This window comes from Octopus bimaculoides, chromosome 1 (genome assembly GCF_046866305.1).
Source record: "Octopus bimaculoides isolate indiv1 chromosome 1, ASM4686630v1, whole genome shotgun sequence".
Classification (NCBI taxonomy): domain Eukaryota; kingdom Metazoa; phylum Mollusca; class Cephalopoda; order Octopoda; family Octopodidae; genus Octopus; species Octopus bimaculoides.
This window is the reverse complement of record NC_142928.1, coordinates 122,014,417-122,030,380: the sequence shown is the minus strand read 5'-3', so window position 1 is coordinate 122,030,380 and position 15,964 is coordinate 122,014,417. Positions and strand designations below refer to the sequence as shown.

General features: G+C 32.5%; 1 protein-coding gene across 4 annotated transcripts in view; it reads left to right on the top strand.

The window, feature by feature from the left end:
• The window catches only part of LOC106870854 (DNA mismatch repair protein Mlh1), a 183,456-nt gene that overhangs the window by 72,586 nt on the left and 94,906 nt on the right, over window positions 1-15,964 (top strand). Inside the window, exon 1 of one of the 4 annotated variants that reach the window (XM_089357313.1) lies at window positions 15,360-15,428. The exons of the other annotated variants lie outside the window; for them this stretch is intronic. The gene's annotated coding sequence lies outside the window, so the exon portion shown is untranslated. Of the gene's footprint in view, window positions 1-15,359; window positions 15,429-15,964 lie in introns of those variants that run through there. 4 annotated transcript variants of the gene reach the window in all.

The window sequence follows — 15,964 nt, the reverse complement described above, 5'->3', positions numbered from 1 at the left end:
TATAAATATATATATATTTATATATATATATATATATATTTATATATATATATATATATATTTATATATATATATATTTATATATATATATATATTTATATATATATATATATATTTATATATATATATATATATATTTATATATATATATATATTTATATATATATATATATATTTATATATATATATATATTTATATATATATATATATATTTATATATATATATATATTTATATATATATATATATTTATATATATATATATATATTTATATATATATATATATATTTATATATATATATATATATTTATATATATATATATATATTTATATATATATATATATATTTATATATATATATATATTTATATATATATATATATATATTTATATATATATATATATAATATATTTATATATATATATATATATATTTATATATATATATATATATATTTATATATATATATATATATATATATATATATATATTTATATATATATATATATATATATATATTTATATATATATATATTTATATATATATATATATATATATATATATTTATATATATATATATATATATATATATATATATATATATATATATATATATATATACGGTTTAGATATAGATTCAAGGCTTGAATATGGTACTTATGCGAAGGCACCCGAATTTCACATCCCAAAAGGATGGGTGATTAAAATCAAATAATAAGCAACACGGATTTCAAAAGTGATTGCAGTACGCACGTTTCATGCTACTTCAATTTATTTAAGTAATGTGAGCATTACCTTAAATGCAATATGAAGAGCAATCTTCAGCTGCACGAAAAAATGTAGAAAAAAAGACATATTACAAATGTGGCAACATATTAAAACCAAGTGGGAGAGAGCAGAGGAAGAATATATAAGTCCATCTTGACATAGCAGAGTCTATCAGGCTAGTCTGATAGACTCTGCTATGTCAAGATGGACTTATATATTCTTCCTCTGCTCTCTCCCACTTGGTTTTAATATGTTGCCACATTTGTAATATGTCTTTTTTTCTACATTTTTTCGTGCAGCTGAAGATTGCTCTTCATATTGCATTTAAGGTAATGCTCACATTACTTAAATAAATTGAAGTAGCATGAAACGTGCGTACTGCAATCACTTTTGAAATCCGTGTTGCTTATTATTTGATATATATATATATATATATATATATATATATATATATATATATATATATATGAGATAAACTTACCTAGAAATGGATGTGTGACGTTCAATCAAATAATATAAATGATATATATACACATATGCATGTATCTATACATATATATATATATTTAAAATCTTAGGGAATAGTAAGTATTCCAGGTTATCAGGACATTTACTATTTTACACTTGACTAATGCAATGTAAACAGTATCATTTATAATATTATTACAAACTTGGGATTTTACGAATAGATTCATGTTATTCCCAAAATACTTAGTGCATGACAAAGTGAGTGGCCATTTACACATGAACAAGAAGGAGTAAACATTATGTCAGTAAGTATTCTTCCTCTGTTAAATTTTTTTACTAGTTTTATTCAATAAACTTATAACGTATATAGTGGTTTTTACTAAATAATATTTTTAAACACTATTAACTTACATTTGACATAAAAAATGGTAATTTATACTTGTATAGATAGGGGTAAATCTTACACTAAATTATTAATTCCCGTAATGTTTATATAGGTTGGTTGAAGGATTTGATGAGTTTATAATATAGTTGTTGGGGATTTCCTTAGGTTTAGCATTTTCTATATATATCAGAATTGTAATTTAGGTGTTTAATTTTTTTAAATGTTTTGAAAATATATTTGTAATTTATATATTTTTATTCTTATTTTTCTATTTAATATGACTTCTAATATGTATTTTAACTTTGACCTGTTAATAATAATAACAATAAGATAAATAGCCTGAGGACGCACTGGTCGATTTATGCATTAGGTATAACCTTGATATACATCCCATCAGTGCAGAAACACATGTAGCGTTGATTAGAAATACCTTCTTTTCCCACAGACTAATAACAGGTAAGTTACAAATATGTTTTTCAACTAATTTTATTGTATTTTATAGTAGGTTTTTTAACTACTTATATTATTTTATTGAATATAACTTTCTATGTGTATTTCATACAATAAGATAATCCTGAAATAGGAGTTTCGGTTCTATTGGTAAAATCCTAAATTTGTACCTAGGATGAGGTGGTGAAGCACAACCTCCGAACATTAGGTCTCACCGAGGCAATGACTTCTGACCGAGACCTTTGGAAATATGCTGTGCGTGAGAAGACCTGGCAAGCCAAGTGAGACCAAAATACAAGGCCTCTGCCAGGGGTGTAGCCAGCCCACTTATGCGTACCTTTCCTTCATTGGACACTAAACTCCGCTTGTGAAGACCTGTTGAGGCAAGTGAAATCGAAATTGAACTAAGTTCGACGACTGGCCCCTATGCCAACGTCTCCTTCATTGGACACCAAACTCAGCTTGCGAAGACCTGTTGGGGCAAGCGAAATCGTGATGGCACCTGTACCAGTGGAGCACTAAGAGCACCATTTGAGCGTGATCATTACCAGTGTCGCCTTCCTGGCATGGGAAAAGTTATTCGAGCGAGATCGTTGCCAGTGCCGCTGGACTGGCTCCTGTGCTGGTGGCACATAAAATACACCATTTTGAGCATGACCATTGCCAGTACCGCCTGATTGGCCTTCATGCCAGTGGCACGTAAAAGCACTCACTACACTCTCGGAGTGGTTGGCATTAGGAAGGGCATCCAGCTGTAGAAACTCTGCCAAATCAGATTGGAGCTTGATGTAGCCATCTGGTTTCATCAGTCCTCAGTCAAATCGTCCAACCCGTGCTAGCATGGAAAGCAGACGTTAAATGACGATGATGATGATGATCGTTGCCAGTGCCCCTGGACTGACTCTTGTGCGGGTGGCACATAAAATAAACCATTTTGAGCATGGCCGTTGCCAGTACCGCCTGACTGGCCTTCATACTGGTGGCACGTAAAAGCACCCCCTACATTCTCAGAGTGGTTGGCATTAGGAAGGGTATCCAGCTGTAGAAACTCTGCCAGATCAGTTGGAGCCTGGTGTAGCCATCTGGTTCACCAGTCCTCAGTTAAATCGTCAAACCCATGCTAGCATGGAAAGCGGACATTAAATGATGATGATGATATATACATACATCAACCCCTAACTCTCTCACGCTATATATATATATATATATATATATATATATATATATATATATGTGTGTGTGTGTGTATGTATGTATGTATGTATGTCTATATATATATATATATATATATATATATATAACAAAGTAAAGTTGTAAGATACCGCACGAGTGGAAATATATATGAAAGAAGGTTTGAAAATGCAATTTTAAAGATGTTTATTCACTTGACCGGTTTCACTTTTTTAGAAAAAGATTGTTTGTGAGTATTTGTTGTGATTGTTGGGATTGTACTGTGTGTATATGTGTGTGTGATCTTTTACTGGGGAACGGGCATATTGTGTTTGTGTGTGTGTATGTACATATGTGTGCATATATGTGTGTGTGAATGTGATTTGTAATTGTCAGGGTGGTGTGTAGGTGTGTGCATGTATGTGTTTACGTATGTGTGTATGTGTATGTTGGTTATGGTTGCTAGAATCATATTGTAAGTGTATATATATGTATGTTTTTTTCTTGGAATGTGTGTAGGTTTGTGCTCTAGTGTGGGGATATTGTGATTGTGCGTGTGTACATTTTCTTATTATTACCAAAGAATGTATATATGTATTTTAATACTTAAATTGTTTTTAACATTTTCTTATTATCAAAGAATATATGTATTTTTATATATGTATTTTAATACTTAAACTGTTTTTAACATTTTCTTATTATTAGCAAAGAATGTATATATATGTATTTTAATACTTTTATTATAACCAGTACTTAACACAACAAAGCTTTACATTTTACTTTTGACAATCTTTTTCTAAAAAAGTGAAACCGGTCAAGTGAATAAACATCTTTAAAATTACATTTTCAAACCTTCTTTCATATATATGTATATATATATATATATATATATATATATATGTATATATATATATATATATATATATTAATGCTCGTTTTTATATTTACACTTGACTAATGCAATGTAAACAGTATCATTTATAATATTATTACAAACTTGGGATTTTACGAATAGATTCATGTTATTCCCAAAATACTTAGTGCATGACAAAGTGAGTGGCCATTTACACATGAACAAGAAGGAGTAAACATTATGTCAATAAGTATTCAATTGGATCTATAACTTGCATTGGATCATGTGTGTATGTGCATATATGTGTGCGTATGTGTGTGTATTTATATATTCATATACACGTACATCTATGTACATATGGAATTTGGTTCTTTCTCAGCACCCTGAACATTAAAATACCTAGATTCTAATAAATCCTATAACTGCTTGTGTGTGTGTGACAGAGAGAGAGAGAGAGCGATAAAAGTTCAGGATTCGAGTGGATCAGGTACCTAAATAGTAAGACATCAAGCCAAGGAATCATTAAGAGACACATAATGTTGGTTCTTGAAATGTTTTTTCTAAATGTTTAATTTGTGTATATTCACCTGATGAAAACAGATTTATTCCGCATGATATAATAATTTTGTTCCTCAATAAAAGGCTCGTTTGAAACAGCTGTAGGGAATGAACTAATATCTTTCTGTTGTTAGTTATGTATGTATGTATGTATGTATGTATACATAACTATATACATATATATATATACACATGTATATATGTGGCTGTGTAGTTAAGAAGCTTGCTTCCCAACCATGTAGTTTAAAGTTCAATCCCTTTGGACCTTGGAAAGTATCTTCTACTATATCCCTGGGCTAAACAAAGTCTTGTGAATGATTTTAGTCAAGGGAAACTGGAAAAGAAATTCATCATATGTGTTTACATGTGTGTGTGTGTGTGTGTGTGTGTATCTGCGTGCACTTGATTCATCTGTGCTTCTCCAAAAAGCTTGTTCAGCTATGAGCCATGAGATTGCTCTCAGTTCCCCTTGTCAGTGGGTGACCACTAGCTTTGCACTGCCAAAGAAATGTGGAATAAGACATCCCTTATTTGAAATAAAGAAGCTAAGAGACAGCAACAAAAGTCATCTACCTTTAAAACAATACCTCTATAATATCTTCTCATAACCCATGTTAGCTGGATATGACTCGTGTATGGAAAACAGGTATAAAATATGAACATATATCCAATTCATACAAGGGCAGTTAAACTTATTTTCAGTCATTATTCAGCTAACTAGACAACTTGTTAGCATTTCCATGAAATACGGTTATAGTGAATGTACCATAGCTCAGCTAACTAGATGTCAGCATTTCGAGAAATACAGACATATTGAAAGTACCATTGCAGCTAATTGCCTTTGATGTGCATGTCAGATGGATGGACAAATAGAGATGGATTCATACAGCTAATTAGTGGATTATTAAATGCTTCCAATTATATTTTGGAAGGTGAGGTTCACAAATAGAGTGGAGTTACAATTTCTAAACTTAAGGCCTTGCGGTAAGTAGTCCACTTCCTTAGGTTCGTGGAGTGTCATTCCTCATATATTCTAACCACTGTGCTATTGCAAGTTCTCATTTTCTGTCTCAAGGAAACCTTGTTTAGTGGAGTAAATTATCATATTCACTTTTTGTTTTGTTTTGTTTTGTTTGATCATGCGGTACAAGATATTGTTTAAGAGGCAGGCTATGAACACTGAACTCTGAGTTTATAACAAACTGTTTTTAACTCTCAGCCACCAGCTCTCCACATCTCATCCAATGACAATAGAAATGTAAGCCTATGATTATTGCTGCTGGGAGGCATTGTTGGGAAGATGACACATTTGAATAAATATTGAGATAGCTAGATAGATAAAGAGAGTGAGAGAGTGAGAGGGAGAGAAAGACATGCTAGACGTGTTAGATAACAAATAAACACAAAGAAAAGGTCTTCTCTTTTTCTAGAATAATTTTTCACAATTCTTCTGGCTGTCTTATGATACACAGCTCCATTTTCCTGCTGTCAACTTTTGTGTTCTTTCTTCCATTTGTTCTTTAATCTATCTTATCACAGCTTCCTGTTTCCCATTTATGAAATTATCCAATCACATCACCCCTGCCCCATAGAGCCTCCACCACACAATCACTGCTCTCTCTCTCTCCCCCCTCTCTTTCCATCTATCCATCTATCTGTCTCTCTCTCTCTCTCTCTCCCCCTCTCTTTCCATCTATCCATCTATCTGTCTCTCTCTCTCTCCTATCTCTTTTCCATCTTCAGATGCACAAAGGTGTGTGTGTGTGTATGTGTGTGTGTGTGTGTGTGTGTGTGTGTGTGTGGTGTGAAGTGTGTTTGAGTCTCTATCTTTCACTATCTCTAAATATGTACATTTTTGTATGTACGTGCTCTCTCGTCTATTTAACTGACAGTATTTCTTTATAACAACAACACTGACAATAAAAGAAACAGCAGCAATTGTATTGAATCCATGGAAACTAAAACCTGCCCAGAAGAAAGACCATGGATACCAGAATTACTGCTCATAGATAAAAAGAAAAAATCAGAAATAATAAGACTATTTAATGAAGTAATTCAACAAATTTTACAAGACATTGACAATGTGGCTTGATATATCTGAGCTAATTTCCTTACCACAGTGTTACATATAGACATCATCATCATTGTTATCATCAACATAGTCAGAGAGAATCTTCTAGACTTGTTCATTGTAGAGGAGTCAGAATAAGAGCTGATCTTCACATGGTAATTCTCTTTAGGGCCTCCCAGTAGTTGCCAAGCTCAAGTGAGACCCAAAATAGAGTATTGCCCTCACATCTGGTATGGTACCACTCTCAGACATCTGAGGTTGCTTTCAGAAAAGAGTCACCCATATGATTGGCACAGAGTCATTCAGAGACAGGCTCCAGTCCTTGGCACTCAGATACACTGTCTCTTTTCACTGCTTTTTACAGTCGTCTCTGCTCTTTGTAGATTTGCTGGCACATGCTACCTCCACTCAAACATCGGCATCATATTCATCTCTCCAAGGCAACAAGCTGGCAGAACCATTAGCAAGCCAGGCAAAATGTTTCCCCCTTTCATCATTTTTGTTTTCTATCCAACCTCCCTGGCGCTGCATTAATCCTTATGCCCAGGCATTCCTTCCCAGCATGCCATCCCTCCGGAATCCACCACCCTCCCACACACACACCTGTTCATGCTTTTCTTGCAGATGCTGACTTACAAAGGTCTAAAGCAGTGATTCTCAAGCAAGACTTTGTTGTTAAAGTTTATCTGCAGTAAATTTTAACAACAAAATAAATTTGTTATACTTCTACAATATCTTTTATCTTTTATCTTTTACTTGTTTCAATCATTAGACTGTGGCCATGCTAGGGCACTTCCTTGAATAATTTGTAGTCATACAAATCACCCCGAGTACTTACTTTTAAGCCTGATACTTATTATATTGGTATTCTATTCTTTTCTCTATTGGTATTCTATTCTCTTTGCCAAACTACTAAGTTACAGGGATGTAAACAAACCATCACTGGTTGCAGACACAAACACACACATATATACATACACACACACATACACACGATGGGCTTCCATCTACCTAATCCACAGACAAGGTTTTCATTGGGCCAAGGCTATAGTAGAAAACACTTGCCCAATGTGGAACAGAGCCCATAACAATGTGGTTGGGAAGCTAACTCCTTACCACACAGCCATACTTGCACCTAGAATACATTAAATATTTTCAGAATTTTTTTTATCCAGTTTCTAATAATGTTTAATTATAAAAAAAAATTACAATAGGATATTTTTAAACATCAAATGACTCTGGGGATCCATCTGAGTAAAACAGGAATCAAAGGGGTCTATATGCCAAAAAATGGTTGAGAAACACTGGGCTTAAGGGAACAGTAATGACATAAATCTCCCTGTTTTTGGAAGGCCTGTTAAAGCCAAAGGTAATGCTTCCTTCTTCCAGAGACAACAGGTACAAACAAAACAAAGCAAGTGAAAAAGTATGATCACTCTGAAGTGGTTTCCCATTATCTTTTGAAAGTTAGAAAGCAGGATTTGAACTCAGCACTGTTTTAAGGCCTCCATCAGCCAGAGTTAAACATGTATCTGCACCAGTATGTCTTGGTCTGGGGCAAGGTTTATTTTGTGTTATACTAGCAGTGGCTGATGCATGCAAAACTCTCTTCTCCATACCACTAGTGTTGTCCAAAAGAAAGGCTAAACAAAATCTAATAATAGACTTCAATGCCGTCACAGGCATTGCTGTCAGAATTTCAATGAAGGGATAGAGCAAGTACCACAAGATGTACCATCCATTTCTCTAAACTCTGCTGCCAGTCCATCACCTTGGGCTCATAGATTTCCTATAAACTCCAAAAGGATGAATGGCAAAGTTGACCTTGGTTGTATTTGAACATAAAGCACAGAGAGTTGGAACAATTACCATAAGGCATTTTATCCAATGCTGTGGTCACTCATCTAATTCAGCACCTTAACACTACAAGCTAACAAATACAGGAAGTTCAACAATAAGGATGAGGTTGTAAACAGGTACAGGGATATTTTATCTCAAAACCAGTCACATGGTGTAAGCATGGAATTGAGCTTCTGACATAACAATGGCAACAAACAATACAATATGATGGGATATATTCTGATGAATAAATGCTTTTTGCATGTAATTTGTTTGAACTATTAATTAGAGCTTAAAATATGAAACAAAATTTGACTCATCCTGGTATATACATATATATAGACTGATAGATAAATAGATAGACAGACAGATATGATGAGTCCCTTTCAGTTTCTGTATACCAAATCCTCACACAAAGTTTATTATTGAGAACTTTTATATTTGGAGATTGTTATTCATTGTATAAATAGGAATGTAATATCGGTCACTTAATGTGGTAGTCATGGTAAAGAAATTATATGCTACAAATGGTAATGTTGAACTGGAAAATTTGAAAAATGAGAATTATATAGTAGGAAATAAAACCAAAACCATTTTGACATCTAAAGTACATAGTGTGGGTGATGGCTGGTTTTGTGATATTCAACTTAAAATGTTTTTACTCACTGCGTTAAGAATATTGAGAATATTAGCACTGTCTTTAATGTATGTGTGTATATATATATTACAGAGAATCTACAAGATGTATCTTAAACCTGCTTATGCCTGTGTATGTACACACACACACACACACACACACACACACACACAAACACACTCTCGCTCTCACACACACATATACACATCTACAGATATACGAGGTCAGTTTTACCTTTTAGCCATTTGGTATACATAAAAAAAAATAGTATCAGTTAAAGCTAGTGGATAGACAAGATTGTTAGAGTATAAGAGGGGATGCCTTGCATTATCTGTTCTGGTTCTGTGTATCTTGAGTTCAAATCATGCCTCTTTGCTGAAAAACTGACATTTAGTCACAAATTGTAGCAAGCTGATAGTATCTGCAATTTAAGAAATAGCAATGCGTATAAAGTGTCCTTGGTTCGATCAGAAGTTTGACTATCATATATATATACATAAAGGTTAGTAGAGTTAGAGATTGGAATAACCATCTAAGGGATAAAAGTATCCGCTTTACTTCCAGTGTAATTACCTATATTAACCCTGAACATAGACATGCAAGCATATTATGTTGATAGGTTACAGGCAATGACAAAGACACATATGAGTTTATCAGGAATCAAATTTATATATGTGTGTGTGTGTGTGTGTGTGTGCGCGCGCACGTTCATACTTACACATTAGTTGAAATATGTCACAAACATATTTTAACTAACCTAAGGTTCGCATGTGTGTGTATGTATATATAGATATATATGTATATATAATGTGTGTGTGTGTGTGTGTTTATGTATATATACATATATATAATGGGCTTCTTTCAGTTTCCATCTACCAAATCCACTCACAAAGCTTTGGTCAGCCCAAGGTTATTGTAGAAGACATTTGCCCAAGGTGATATATATATGTATATTTGTGTATATATGTATGTTTATAAAATATACGTGGAGTTTTCATCAGGGTGACGCAAACCAATAGGTATACACTCTAAGTGCTCAAATTGCATTTAACCATTGTTTCTGTTTTGATTCTACTAATAGACATTACTGATTTTCTTCATTTGTTCATGGATTTACATAGCGAATACCTATTTTAAATGGATTTTTAATTGGATTTCTCCTCCCTTTCTAGACAAAATGAACCATAATAATATCGTTGATGAGGAATATTCTTCCACTGTTACATATGTTTAATCTGTCTCTCTCTGATGATGATATACTCGGCTTATGGAATGTTCGCTCAATACAATGTTCCAATAGCTGGGATATTCTAGAAACAGTTGTAAGATATATAAACATTTTATTTTAGACCTAAATTAAATGTCCTTGCCAAGGGTTGCCAAACCGTTTGCCTTTTCACTTCTGCTTTAATCTATATATATATATATATATATATATATATATATATATATATATATATATATAAAATATTAGTTATAGAATAAAAACATTAGGTTAACGACTCAACATATCACACTTTCTCAATGAACATATATAAGAAATACAACATAATTCACCATATAGGAATAAAAAGATATAAAAATAACGTAAGAAAAATAAAATAAATAAAAGAATAAGAAATATATAAGAAGGAAGATGCAAGATATAGAACATATAATATAAAAATTTATACACAAATATATTATTTCAACTGATAACATACAAATAAATTAAGAATAATAAATTTGAGTTAAAGGTATAACACAATATACATATATATCATTTCATAAAAGTTCCAAATCAAGTTAAAGTTAAAATTAATACGATTAAACATTCAAATATATAATATAGATCGATATAAAATAAGATAAAGAAATGAGGTACAATAAAGTAGTCCATCAGTTAAAAATCAATGACAAAACCTTAAATGATTTAACATTGTTTAGAGCTAAAATATAAAGTTCTATACTTCCCTTGGGCATATTATATAATTTAAAACAGCAGACATGAATAGGTAAGTCTGTATCAGTTTAGTATACACAAGAGATCACAAAAAACATGGGTCAAAGGTGAATACAGGCACCCAGTAGGTATCAGCATGTAAAATCCAATTCCGCTCACCTCTTACATTATTTTTATATCATTTTATTCCTATGTTTAGTGGATTATGTTGTATTTCTTATATATGATCATTGAGGGAGTGTGATACGTTGAGTCGTTAACCCAGCGTTTTTATTCTATAACTAATATTTTACTCTTGTCTCAATTATTCTGAGCACTTCTCCTTGCAGCCCTATATAAAATCTATTAGTTTCCTAGGAGAAATAATAGGAAAATAAAAAAAATAATAAGACAGAATGCTAAACTGAAAGCATATTTTAATATAGATGTGTATAAGATGGATTAAAAAGGATTTCTAACCGGCTTTCATTGCATGGTAAATTTTATATAACTTATATAAAGAGTAGCAGTCCATAAAGAACAAACAAATCTCCCACAACACCGCTAAATTCCACTCAGTGGCCACATAGACTCTTGCGCCAGAAATAAAAACCCTAAGTTCCTTATATTCCCTTTCTATCAATGTAAAGACAGAATCTCTACACAAGAAAGAATCAACAAGGGGAATCTTTTTATAGAGAAATTCCAAACGCTTCTTAACATACAAACTCCTCGATGACCATTTTCCCTTCTATCGCCTACCCAATGAAATACATATAAATTTACTTCTTGTTTCTCTAAGAACAGACATAAACTTCCTGTTGACAAAGAGTCCAGAACTCCAACTAAAGAGTATAAAACCCACAGAATTGTCTTCCCTTACACACACACTTCCTGTTTTGACACCACACTTCCTGTTTAACACATAAACTCTCAGCCTTTTTTAAACACAACACTGTTCTTAATTACATGCATCCTAATCTTTCTAAAAATTATCTACATGGATTACCATTGAACTTTAAAAGCTCAAAGACAATATAATGTATTGGTATATTTATTTTTTTATATATTTTTGTAAAAAACATTATTTTCATTCTCCCTCTTCTTGAAAATTTGCCATGCAATGAAAGCCAGTTAGAAATCCTTTTTAATCCTCCTTATACACATCTATATTAAAATATGCTTTCAGTTTAGCATTCTGCCTTATTATTATTTTTTATTTTCCTGTATATATATATATATATATATATATATATATATATATATATATACACACACATGATACAAAGCAGAAATCTAACAGAAGCAAATATGGACTTAAATCTTCTAAAAATCCACCACCTATTTCGGAATTGGAAGCCTTTGAAAAAGACCTTTTTGGGCTTATTAGTGAAATTCAATTCCGCAAATTCAACAACCATCTCCAGAGAGATATGAAGGAACAAATTAGAGACATAAAGAACTCTGATAAGACACCCGGTTGACAAAGCATTACAAAGTTGAACAGCATTGCAGACACCTACAAAAAAGGTAACACAAACTTATATAAAGTGGTGAATTTGGAGGCAAGAAGAATTGCTAACAACCTTAAAGTTAGTGATAGGCTAGAATATCTCACCCCACACCAACCCTTTATTACCCTTAAAGATCACAAAGCTAATTTCAATAGAAACCCTAAATGTAGACTAATTAACCCAGGTAAAACTGAAATAGGTATTTTTAGCAAATATATTTTAGATCGTATTTTAAGCAAGTTAAATAGTGAATTAAATTTACAGGTTTGGGAGAATAGCAAGTCAGTGATAAATTGGTTCAAAGGGATTAGCCATAAGCATAGCTGCAAATTTACGCAATTTGATGTTGTTGAATTTTACCTGTTGATATCTAAGCCTGTGCTTCTAAAAGCATTAGACTTTGCCAAACTATGTCACCATCGATAACTCAGAAATAGATATTATCCTGCATGCAAGGAAATCCCTTCTTTTTTTACGGGGATTCCACCTGGGTCAAAAAGAGTGAGGATTCTCTTTTCAATGTACCGATGGGAGCATAATATGGGGCAGAGATATATATATATATGCTCATAGGAGCTTATATTTTGCATCTAGAATTCCCTTTTATAGATGCAGGATTATACAGGGATGACAGTCTTATAGTCACCCATAATTTAAATGGCCATGAGTTAGATAAACTTACGAAGAATCTGATTACTTTCTTCCAACCAATGGGCTTACAGATTACAATAGAAAGTAACCTTAAAAGCATAGATTTTTTTTATATCAACTTAGATTTACAATTAGATAAATTTAGACCCCACTGTAATCCCAATGAAAAGCTATGTTATAATATTAGCAAAGAATCTAATCATCTACCCGTAATTCTTAAGAACTTAGTTAGTAATATAGGAAGGCGAATATCATCAATTCCTTTGGATGAGACAGCATTTCAAAATGCTGTGCCATATTACAACAATGCATTAAGGAAAAGTGGATTTTTGGAGAAGATCCAGTATAATCAAGTAAATTCTAGCAATAATAGGCTATGTAGAACTAGAACTAGGTAAGTTTTGTAGTTTAACCCCGCATATAGGTAGGGAATTCTTAAAATTAGTTTCTAAACATTTTCAATCTAGCCATAAGTTCTATAGAATATTTAAAAGGAGACATGCTATAAAATGGAAAGTAGCAGACCTAGATGGAATCACACCCAAAGCACTTGAAGAAGACTACATCTACTGACTGCCTTTTGTACTGAGAGAGTGGAGTGTGAGCACAAGGCAGAGTGCTCCATTATTGCCCAACTTTTCTTCGACGCCACCATGGAATTTCCACTGCTCCCAGGAGGCACAGTACTGCCCACTTTCGGAACCACTGCTTTAGAGGAACCCCATTTTGGCCACTTGTATTTGCAGTCATACTTTTTCGATTATTACTCAACATTCGTGACCATAGGTGAGGATACGCACAAAACCAAATTGGCTTTTTTATCCTCTCAAATGCTGAAACTGGTGCATTAATCTAGCATCTAGTTCAGCCTCCTACCTCTCATCATACATAAATATGGTCCCAAGATACTTAAACTTATCCACTTGCCTCGTATATGTTTCCACTAACATGCAGACTGCACTGGGAAGACTTTCTTGAGAGGACCAATGTCTCAGTCTTTTCAACTCTTCATTGACTTCAAAAATGTCTTTGATTGTACTGGCAGGAAAGTGAGTTGAGATCTGTTCCAACATTTTCGTTAATGTCATTCAAAAGCTATACAAAGAAACCTATTGTCAAGAAATACATAATAAAAGATTCTCAGAATCTTTTAACCCTATTGTTACTATTTTTCTATTAAAATACATTGTCTGCATTTCAATTAACTTCAAATATAATAAAGAGTTTAGTAAAATAATTTTGTCATAATTAACTAGTACTTGGAACTTAAATTAGCATAAGATTACAATGGAGATTTCAATTTAGATCACATTAAGATGGGAAGTTTTTTCATAGAGCATGAGGAAATTTCAGGTTGGTTGGTATCAAAAGGGTTATATTAAATGTTAGGTTGAACTACTGATGTCTATTATTAATTGTGATTATGTTGATAACATTTGAACAGGTAATGCTTAAATCTATGCAGTTCAAAAGAGTAGGCATGCAATGAGTACAAAGCAGGTGCAAGAGAATCTACCCTTTGTGTCAGACACCCAGAATGTTCTGCTTAGGCAAAAGAAAAAAACAAACAGGCTAAGAGAAGTAATTATGAAAATCAGATAAACTAACAGTGTTATCATTAAAAATCAGTCTGAGGGTTATAGCTGAAGAAGACAGAGATCATGAAAATTCAAAGTAATAACTATGAATCTGTCATAATCATAAATCACATTGGTTAATGTATCTATGAAGAATTGTGTCTGCAAGTGAAGATATAGAGTGAGACTTGGAAAAGCTCATCAAGTCTGTCAGTGAGATAGAAGCTCTGTGTTCATTTTCTGGTGCCCGTTTGTTAGAAAAAAATTGCTTCTCTTGTTTCCCAGTTTGTCAAACAGGAGTAGCTATAACATCCAACACATTTTCTTTTTCAACAAACCATTTCTGTTGACTTTTACCCCAAGGAGCTATGAGAAACTTGACAGCTGTGTTGTTAAGTTCTTGTAATTAAATGTAAGATATACATGCATACATATGTATATTTATGTGCATAAGTATGTATGTTGTTTTCTCTGTGTGTGTGTGTGTGTGTGTGTATAAAGTGCTAATCTAGGAACAAAAGAGAAGAGGTTCTCCCAAAGTACCTTATATCTGCCTTTCCAGGTGATTACTTTCAAGGTTTTGTTTTCTTTCTGTCTTATATTGGAGATCATAAATGTTTTTATGTGATATAAAATCTTAACCATTAATGTACAATATAATGTGTAATTATATATATATTTACATGTGCACACACACACACACACACACAGACACATGCACACACACAATCACACACACTATTTATTTACAAGCAAAGTGAAACTCTCAGTCAGAATTGCTACTTGGCATGTAAAGAGTTGTACAAAGTATTGCAAAACTGAGAGAAGCTTGTTGTTGTGTGTGTGCACACATATGTGTACACTCGTGGGTGAGAAAGAGAGAGAGAGAACTGTATGAGTATAAATGTGTCTGTGAAGTAAGAAACGTGTGTGTATATGTACTGCTTGTATATATGTGTGCAGTCACTTTGAATGTGTTTTTTGTATGACTGCACATATAGACTATGTGTGTGTGTGTGATATGTAGGTAGATAGATATGTGTGTATATATATATATATATATATATATATATATATATATATATATATTTAATAGAG